Genomic DNA, 10894 nt, shown 5'->3' with positions numbered 1-10894 from the left:
TGTTTTCAATTTCATTTATTTCTGCTCTAATTTTGATAATTTCTTTCTTTCTACCAACTTTAGGCCTCATTTGTTCTTCTTTTCCTAGTTTTTTAAGATGAAGTATTAGGTTGTTTATTTGGGCTCGTTCTTGTTTTGGGAGATAGACCTGTAATGATATGAACTTTCCTCTTGTGACCACTTTGTCATGTCCCAAAAGTTTTGATATATTGTACTATCATTATCATTTGTTCCTATGTATCTCTTGATCTCTCTTTTTATTTCTTCCCTGACCCAGTTATTCTTCAGTAGCATGTTGTTTAATCTTCATGTATTTGTATTTGTGGTTCTTCCTGATTTCTTTCTGTAGTTGATCTCTAGTTTCAAAGCATTATAATTAGAGAATATGAATGGTATGATTTCAATCCTCTTATATTTGTTGAGACTATCTCTATGTCCCAGTATGTGGTTTATTCTTGAGAATGTTCCATGTGCACTAGAGAAAAATGTATAAGCAGCCGTTTGGGGATGGAAGGCTCTGTAAATGTCAATTATGTCCAGTTGGACTAAAGTGTTATTTAAGGATGTTATTTCCTTATTGATTTTCTGTTTGGATGATCTCTCCATATCCAACAGTGGACATTTAGGTCCCCTACTACGATGGTGTTTCGGTCTATTTCTCTCTTTAGTTCTATTAGTAATTGCTTTACATGTTTCAGTGCTCACTGATTGGGCCCATAGATAGTAATAAGTGTTATGTCTTCTTGGTGTATGATTTCCTTTATCATTATGAGGTGTCCCTCAGTATCTTTCTTTACCTTTTTTATTTTGAAGTCTATTTTGTCTGATATTAGTAGCTCTACTCCCCCTTTTCTCTGAAGGCCATTTGCTTGAAATATCATTTTATATCCTTTCACTTTGAGTCTATATTTGTCTTTGGAACTGAGATGTGTCTCCTGAAGGCAGTATATGGTTGGGTTTTGTTTTTTGATCCATTCTGCAACTCTGTGCCTTTTTATTGGTGAGTACAGTCTATTTACAATTAGGGTGATTATTGAAATATGAAGTCTTCTTATAGCCATTTTATCTTTTGCTTTCTGGTAGCTCCATGTTTCCATTGCTTCCTTGTCTTTGTGCTTCCATTTTCTTTAATTTGGTTGGCTTTTGTGAGTTTTCCCTCTGGTTTGTCTTGTTTTTTGTTATATACTTCGGTTCTGAATCTTTGGCATGTGGTTACCATCATGCATATGTAAAGGATAGTTATATATATACAGTCATCCATTTTCTTCTGCATGTGCCTTATCTCCATTCCACTTTGTGAATTTAGATCTTTGAATCCACCTCCCTTTTCAGTCATTGTTATCTCAGTTTGTTGCTATGTATGCTGAATGTTCATTACTATCTCGTTATAGCAATTCTCTTCTTATTATTTAAGCTTATAATGCCCTGTTCTTAGTAAGGGTTGCACTCCTCTGTTTCTATTTGCCTGATAGTCACTTCACTCCTAATTATGAATTTTTTTTGTCATTTTCTTTTAGATGAACTGACCCCTTTCATTATTTCCTGTAATGCAGGTCTCGTAGGAGAGAATTCCTTCAATGTTTGTATGTCTGGAAAAGTCTTAATTTCTCCTTCATATCTAAAGGAGAGCTTAGCTGGATACATTACTGTTGGCTGGTAGTTCCTTTTACTTAATAGTTTAAATATTTGATTCCATTCCTTCCTTGCTTATAAGGTTTGCGCTGAGAACTCTGAGGATAATCTAATGGGTTTACCTTTATAAATTACTGTTTTTTTCCCCCTGGCTACCTTGAGAATTCTGACTTTGTCATTGATTTTTGATAATTTTAATACAATGTGTCTTGTTGAAGGCCTTTTTGGGTTGAGATAATTGGGTATTCTGTTGACTTCTTGAATTCCAAGCTCCAGCTCATTCCTTAGCTTTGGGAAATTCTCGTCAAGTATTTGTCTGAAAATGCTTTCTAATCCCTGTTCCTTTTCCTAGCCTTCGATAATGCCCATTATTCTTATGTTTCCTCTCCTTATGGTATCAGCTAGTTCTTGTATTTTTCTTTCATTATTTTCACCTTCGGTTTCTCTTTTCTTCCTTCTGATTTATTTCTAGATTTCCGTCTTCAATATCACCAATCCAGCTGTTTGGATGATCTGTCCATATCCAACAGCGGACATTTATTTGGTCGACTCTATTTCTCAAACTTGCTATTTCATTTTTCAACTCTTGCAGTGTGTTCTTCATCTCTGGAAGTTCTATTTGGTTCTATTTGAGGATTTCAGTCTTCTTGCTCTGCTCATCTAGTTGTTTTTCAATTCCTGAAATTGTTGATTTGAGTTGTTTTGGATCTCATTGAGTTTTTCATAAGTACCATCCTGAATTCTCTGTCATTCAAGTCACATATTTCTATGTCTGTAAGCTTATTTTCTAGGGGTTTTTCTCTTTCTTTCTGAGATGCCTTGTCACCTTAGTTGTTCATGGTGTTTAATGGACTATTTCTCTGCCTGAGCATTAATGGAAATGCATTCTGCTGTTTTTCCAGGAAGATGATTTATTATATAAAGGTCTCTCTTTAGCCTGTTGCAAAGAAGGTGCTTTTCTTTTGGTTTCCAGTAGGTGGCGTCTAAGCTTTTTTGGATCCTTGCTTTATATAAAGTCTTAATAACACTTTTTAAATTTTCTTGTAGATATCTAATCACAGTCACTATCCTCAGTTTCAGTCCCTGTCAGTGTCAGTAACAGTCTTGGCAGCATTTGCTCAGATTCTTCTGGGGCTCTGCAGTGATCCGTCTCGGAGGGTAGGGAGGGGAACCCTCAGGGTTGGGGGTTGGGGGTTGCGGCTCAGCCTTGGTTTTGCAAACACAGCCAGCAAAAATCAGTTGTTGTACCTCAGCGGTCCCATCCCGGTTCTTTGCTTTCTGCCCTGATGGCTGGGCCCTTGAGCCAGCCGGTCACGGGGAGCTCACAGCTATTTCACACAGGAATGTTCAGGGAACTTACTGCACAAACTCACTGCTCCTTCTCCCTTTCCCCTCCTCCTGCAGGGAGCTCCAGTGGCTGCAAAGGCAGCTCTTTATTACTCCCACTCTACCACCTGACACCCGGGGTTCTGACCTGTGGTAGCTCTTATGCTCAGATCCCATGCTCAGACGTGCTAGTGTGAAGTTTGGGTGTTTTTTGTTGAGTTTTAGATGTTCAGCTTATTGTTTCAAGGGGAGAGATCTGAGGTCATCTCTCACTCTGCCATGTTTCCAAAGATCCTCTGATTGAGTGTCTTGATTGGATTTCCTGTCCTTTAGATGGGACATTGGATCCTCTTCTTTATTTATTTTGTTTATTCTCTTGTTTATTCCATTTAATATACTTCTCATCTCAGATAATGTGTTCCTCATTTCAGACTGGTTCCCTTTTATAATTGCCATTTCCATTTTTATGGTGTTTTTTTATCTCTTTGTTGAAGTTCTCACTGAATGTATCTACATTTCCCATAAGTTCACTGAGCATCTTTATAACCAATGTTTTGAACTCTACATCTGTTAGATTGCTTGACTTCATTATATCTGGATCTCTGTTCTCTTCTCTCGTATGGTTTCTGCTTCTTTGTCTTCCCATTTGGGCTGCCTTTCTGTGTCTGTTTCTATGCACTAAGCAAAATTCCTAAGTCTCCTGGTTTTATTAGCGTGGATTTGTGAGGTAGGTGTCCAGTGGCACAGTCCTAAGAGGAGTTCAACTGCAGGCCAAACTTAGCCTAAGCTTCTACCCCTATAGGGCCTGTTAAGATTCAGCAAGCAATCCACAGATGCTATGATTATAACTGCCTCAAAAGGCCACACCAGAAACTGAGGCTGCCTCCAGTGTGAGTCTCAGCAAGGAGCACCTGACTCACTGAGGATACACCTGGATGTGGCTTGGGTGGAGCCGCGAGTTGGAGTAGGCAGGTTTACAGGAAATCTTCTGAGCAGAGCAACCTCTGTTATCTGGTTTGATGACGTCATGGCTATGGCGGTGCTATGTTTGTACACTGAGAGGGAGGAGGGCTCAACAGGGAACAATGGATACTGCTAGCACTTCTGTACAGAATGAGTCTTGCCTCGGCCCTCACTTCGAAAATGTTTCCCTATAAGTCCCTGGTGCCCTCTGCGTGCAGTCAAATCGGTACTGGTGCTCAGAGAGAGCAGATCTGTCACCGTGAAAATCCACTCGTGGACACAGCCCCTTTAAGAGGCTTCTGCTGCTGCCATTGCCGCTGCCGCAGCCTCCGTCTCACTCAGCCACTCGGGACAGGCAGCCCTGCATCCTTGCTCCGTCCTACCTTCTGTCGTTGTAGGGTATTTTCTTGGACTTCTCTCTAGTTGTATGGCTTGTTCCTCTAGATCCCAGGCAATTTTTCCTTGCTGCTGTTCCTTGTTTCCATCATAACTTTGATTTGGTTGCCAAAGGGATGAATAGAGCCTTTATCATCTACACCATATTTTCCCCAGATCTCTATCTGTATATCTATTGAGTGAGATATCTGTTAAATCTTTGGCCCATTTTTTAATTGGGTTGTTCATTTTCATATTGTTGGGTTTTAAGAGTTTTTTGTATGCTTGAATAACAGTCTTTTATCAAAAATATAATTTTCAATTATTTTCCACCAAGTTGTGGCTTGTCTTCTCATTCTCTTGAACATTGCTGCATTTTAATAAATATTTTCAGTTTTTAAATAAATTTAGGAGATTAGTGTTTAAAAGATAGATCTTCCTAAGTCGAGATGTCTGTAAATACTTGCAGAACAATGTGTAAATGTCATGGTGTAGCATTTTTAATACCTGGGTTTCCTACAAAAAGCACCATTTAAAAAAAAAAAAAGTAACAGTGTTTCGTTGTTTCTACTTCATTCTCTTTCCTTATAGAATAAAGAAATAAAGAAAATATTTTTGTACAGCTGTACAATGTGTTTGTGTTTTAAGCTATGTGTTATTACAAGAGTCAAAAGGTTTAAAACAAAAAATTTATAAAATAAAAAAGTTATAGTACGCTAAGGTTAATTTATTATTAAAGAAAGAAAATATTTGTTTACAGATTTAGTGTAGCCTAATAAAGTCTAAGTGTTTTTAAAGTCTACAACAGTATACAGTAATGTCCTGCGCCTTCACATTCACTCACCACCCACTCAGTGATGCAACCAGAGCAACTTCCAGTCCTTCAAGCTCCATTCATAGTGAGTGCCTCGTACAGATGTACCATTTTTAATTTTTATACTATATTTTTACTGCGCATTTTCCGTGTTTAGATACACAAATACTTACCATTGTGTTATAACTGCCTACAGTTTTCAGTACAGTAACATGCTGTATATACATTTTTGTCGCCAAGGAGCAAAAGGCCATACCATAGAGCCTAGATGTATAACAGGTTATACTACCTAGGTTTGTGTACATGAAACTCAGCACTAACCAAACATTAATCATGTTTCTCTTCCTTGGTGACAATTTTTTTTAAGTATCTTGCAGAAAACAACAGGAGGCCATTCCTCAGCTCTTCCACAGCCCTTTTATAACCTACTAACATCAGCTGAAACTGATCTAGATAACTTGGGTCTATGCAGTTAGCAACTGGGTGACCCTGATGTGACCTCCAAAGCTCAGTGGAACCAAAGTTCAAGTTGCCACAAAACTAACCTTTAAACACCTAGTTTCTGCAAACTCATTTTGGAAGTGAAGGGTGATTGAAACTATTGATCAGTTGGAAAGAAAACCAAATACCACAAATAATGCATGAGTTCAACCAGTCAGGCCTTGCCAAATTTAAATTCCTTTACACTTACTCTTGTCTTTCCCCATATCTTAGCCTAAATGGCTAAGTTTCAAAGTTGTCCAATCCAAGTTAGCCCTTATGAGTACATATAATCTCCTCTTAACCTTATCTCTTAAAACTTATCTTGGGCCTTTGTTCTAGGAGACTGATCTGAGCTTTGTCTCTGGTCTCCCTGTCCAGCTACCTGAAAAATAAAACCTTTTCTCTGTGAAAACCTGTTGCCTCAGACTTTGGCTTCCTGTGCATGACAGGTAACCAGCCCACTGAACTGGTTTGGTAACATAAATTCACTGTATAATATGTCACACAATGATATTGCCTAATGATACATTTCTCAAAACATTCTTATCATTGTCATGTGACTATATCTATATATGTATATATAGGTATATACATATATATATATATTCAATTCAATTCAATTTTAATTCTTATGTGTTTTGGTAACTGTACTTTAAAATTTGAAAATACTAAACTGATAGTGTCAGTGACATTTATTTAGGTTTTATTGCCACTAAATTTCTACTTATGGCAAGTTGTATGGTGGTATGTCTGTTTTAAAGTTTCAATACCATTGAGTGTTTTAGCAGTATAAAAATATTTCATTATTTCAGTTTCCTAATACTTCTGATAGTTTAAATTAAATTCTCTCATACATTTTTTTTTCTTTTTAATTATTTTTTTTCTTCTGAGTGTACTGTAGGATCACTTTATTTGATTATCTTAAAATTTACCTGGGATATTGGATTCATAGCAATTTTACACATTAATTTGATAGTTCATTTTTATTGTACTTATTTTCTGAACCATTATAAAAAACCTATCCAATTTAAAAATATATCTATATAATACTTATGTCCACATATCAGCTTAAAAATCCACAGGAACTCAAGAGAAATGGAAATATACATCCACACAAAAACTTATACAAACCTGTTCATAGCTGTTTTATTCTTTATAGCCAGAAAGTAAGAACAACCCAAATGTCTATCCATCAACTGATGAATGGAAAAGTATAATGTGGGATAGTCATATGATGGAGTATTATTTGACTGAAAAAAATGAATTAAGTATGGATACATCCTGCTGCAGCAAGTTTGAAACTTGAAAATGTTATGCTGAGTAAATGAAGCACAAAGACCACATATTGTATGATTACATTCATATGAAATGTCCAGAAAAGGAAAATCTTTTGAGAAATAAAGTAATTTACTGATTGCTCAAATCTCTCAGTATTGCAGGGGGAGTGAAGAGTGATTGCAAATGGCTTCAGTGTTTATCTTTGATGTAATGAAAATATTCTACAATTGATATGATGATGGTTGCTCAACTTCATGAATATAATAAAAAGAATGACATATACACTATAAATGAATAAATTGTATGATATGTGAATTATATCTCAATGAAGCTGTTAAAATATCCACAGGATGCCCTAATGTGTCTCTGCATAGTCATAATACCTCTGTAGAGGTAACTGCTTCCTTAATTTGGTATTTATAGTTTCCTTGTATATCTTATACATAGTACTAAGTATTATTGCCTCTTTTGAAACTTTATAAAAATATTATATTACATATACTTTTAGAATTTTTGTTTTGTTTTCTCAAATATTATATTCACACGATTTATCTATGTTGACCTATAAAGCTATAATTCATTAATTTTATCAATTATCTAAAGAAACTATAATTTATTTATTCATTCAACTCTTGTTGGACATATAGGTTTTTTCTATTATCTTCTACTACAGACACATGATATTTATAATTTCCAGTAAGCAATGTGGCAAGTTCCCACCCACTTTAATAAGGTCTTTACTGTTTTTTGCAGTGTTATAATCTGCTGCAGATGTTATTCATGAAGAAACTCTCTCTAGGTATTGCATATAGATTGTTGCTATTGTGAATGGGATCATTTCTCCTACCATTATTTAGCTGTTTATTAGTGATCTATAACATGTTATTTTAAAAATATTCATTTTTGACTTTATTATGATAAAATCTAAGTGTATTTTTTTGATCCTCTCAAGTTTTCTAAAATAGTAGAATGCAATTTTCTCTTTCCAATACGTATACTCCTTATTTCTATTACATGACTCATTGCATTAACTAGGTATTTCAGAATTATAGTAAAGACTCTTTGTCCTTCAATGTCTCTAGTTTTTCCCAATTAACTGTCTAATGAATCCTACTTCAAAAGAGATGTTTTTCACTAATGTAATAAATAACCTTCCATTAAAACTTTATTAAAAGTTGCTCCATTAATTTTGAAATCTATAGAGATTATGTTTTAAATCAACATATCCTAAGAGATTATTTAAAATACTTGTTCAACAAATTATTCAGAGGTTTCAACTATTTACTTTTAATTTGCCATTTATCCCTTAGCAAATGACCACTAAATAATTTTCACTTATAAGGCATTTGTATTTCCTTAGATTCTTCATCTCCTAGTTTTTGTTAAGATTGTTGAATGAGTGATTTCCTTACATACTTCTCCCTACTATAATTTTCTATATAGAAAACATTTCATCAACCTTTCTTATCTACTTACAATTCCTTATTTAGTCTGGTAATTGCTCAGGAACCCCATGATAAGATATGATGTCAAAAACCTTGAAAATTAGAATAATGGTAATTTATGGCAATTAATCACTTTCTGATTAATACATAATTTGTAGTAGGACTTTGTGTGCAGATTACTGACACAATGGTGCCCAGCCCTTGGGATGAGTAAGAGCCACACTAAGGCCTCAGCTCTCCTCACCGAGCTCTGCATCACAGTCTTGAGGGGACATTATCCTCATTTGCCAGAGAGACTCTGTGGGGTAGTGACAGCCCCACTATCTATGAGCAAAAATAGGCTACACATTGGCCTCTGTTTTTTTTGTTTGCTTTTTTTTTTTTTTTTTAAATCTTTATTTCATTAGAGGAATGGTTAAAGAAACTGGGAATATGATCCTAGTATAGCCTAGTATAACATTATAGCCTCCATCACTACAGTGACATATAAGATACATATAAGATATTGCCCAAATAGGGACACTTTTGCAAATGAAAGAAAGTTTTTAATAATTACACTGGGGCAACTGGAGTAAAAAACCTTTTGGGGCAAATCAGGACATTCGGTCAACTAAACTGTAATATATTTGAGTACCTTCTGTGGAAGAGAAATAAAAAATGAGACAAAGCAAAGGAGGGCAAAAATGAGAAAAAGATAGTTCAGCACCTGTCACAGCAAAAGTAATTAAAAAAAAAAAGATTAAATAAAATCTCAGGGTGGAGGATTCATGTTTATAAAGGTCAAGTGGTAAGACCTCCACTTCTGAAAACGTTTATTCTGTCTCTCTTCATATATAACTTTCTCTATCTCTTCTCCCCACCCACCCCCATTTCTCTCTCTCTCTCTCTCTCTCTCTCTCTCTTTCTCAATATGTTATAAAAATAGAGATGTCAGAAAGAAAATAACATTTCTGCTCTTTCATTACAAAAATAAATTCACTGTGATATTCATTACAACTGTGGGATCCCTAACTTATGTAATTCATCCTTGGAACACCTTTTATATAAACAAGAAAAATAAAAAAAAAGTATTTCAACACTATAAGATATATTACAATCATAAATATGTCAAATATTTACCTTACTAAAATTGAAATAGATTTTAAATCACATTTATCTTTAAATATATCAAGTAGGTTTTTGTGATAATTTATTTTTTTAAAAGAAGAGAAAAAAGTTTTTTTCTAACTGTATTTAAATAACTGTAAAGAATTCTTTAAATTTTATATCTTTGCCACACTTTTTGTTGCAGTTTTGTAGTGAAACTTTGTGTCTGATGATTTCAGGTGCATGATGAGCTCAAGCGATGGAGATTGCTGGTCATCTGGCCACCTTTTTGTCAATGAAAGATGTGCTTTCAATAATAGTTTTCAGTCATTCCTGGAGCTGCTGCTTTCTTGTCTCTGTTTTTATTCCTGTGAAATAGAACTAACATGGGAAAAGCATTAAGATCTGCTAAAAACTGCCTAGAGTTCAGACTGTCTTTTTTTGGCAAAGAAATGCTACTTATTTCATCCGTCTTATAATCCGTGACACTACTTCTTGGAGTGGCCCAGTGGGTAAATATAAAGACAAAAATTAAAGTATTACTTAGGGCTTTCAAAGTGAGAACTATCATTTGTGTTTTTAATATTTTCATGAGCATGATCTATTTATTAAAATTAATAACTCTAAAGGAGTAATTGTCTACTACAGGAATCCAAATACTTTTCAGTACTGACAAAGGCAGATTTGAAAATTTTACATTTACGCGTAGGAACAAAAAATGGGTTTGTTTAAAGTGAGCTGGAAAAGCAATAGAGAATTTATTCTCCCTCTTTAACCAAGTAGCCAAGTAATTGATCAATGTCACTCATTGGTTCATGTAGCCATTCATTCAATAAACACTCATGGGTGCCAATTGTGTGCTAGCATCAAACTTTCTCTCAAGAGTATAATCTAGTGAGTATTAGACAGGACTGTGATGTATATTCTAACCCCAAAAAAGAATACATGACAGCATAGAAAATGATGTAAAGGAAGGAAAATGCATGTTCCTAGATAATCTGTATGTATAGTAACATTTCACTTACCTGAAGATTAGAATTCTAGTAACTTCAAATGTAGTTAATAGAAGTCAATGGAGATCATGAATTCTTATGGTACGTGACTCTTCCCCACATAAAACTCTGTTAGACTGAGATTTTGGAAGTTATCTGAATATTGAAAGCCTCTATTGGAATAAAGAGGGAGAAGATGGAACTGATTTTTATACCTACTATGGTCCAGTGTGTTAAGTATGTTCAATTATATGATCTAATGTACTCAACACAGCAACTATGAAAAGACTTCTCACTATGTTTGCTTATGAAATTTAAAAAAGGCTCAGAGAATGTAAGGTCTAACAAAATTTGAAGTTGGGTGTGATTTCAAAGTTCATGAAAACTAGCACCTTCAAGGTCATTCTCCATTGACTTCTTGTATTATAATACTATTTATGCATAGTATGCACTTGGTAGAAAAAGAACTGAGTTGTACAAAAAGCGAAAAATGTTAGGAA

General features: G+C 34.8%; 1 pseudogene; it reads right to left on the bottom strand.

The window, feature by feature from the left end:
• LOC102895902 overlaps nt 1-3987 on the bottom strand; it is an 82174-nt pseudogene extending 78187 nt beyond the window's left edge.
• Nucleotides 3988-10894: the final 6907 nt, after the last annotated feature.

The sequence above is a fragment of the Pteropus alecto genome, unplaced genomic scaffold (genome assembly GCF_000325575.1).
Source record: "Pteropus alecto unplaced genomic scaffold, ASM32557v1 scaffold12, whole genome shotgun sequence".
Lineage (NCBI taxonomy): Eukaryota > Metazoa > Chordata > Mammalia > Chiroptera > Pteropodidae > Pteropus > Pteropus alecto.
The sequence above is the reverse complement of the archived record's forward strand: the minus strand, read 5'-3'. Positions and strand labels throughout refer to the sequence as shown.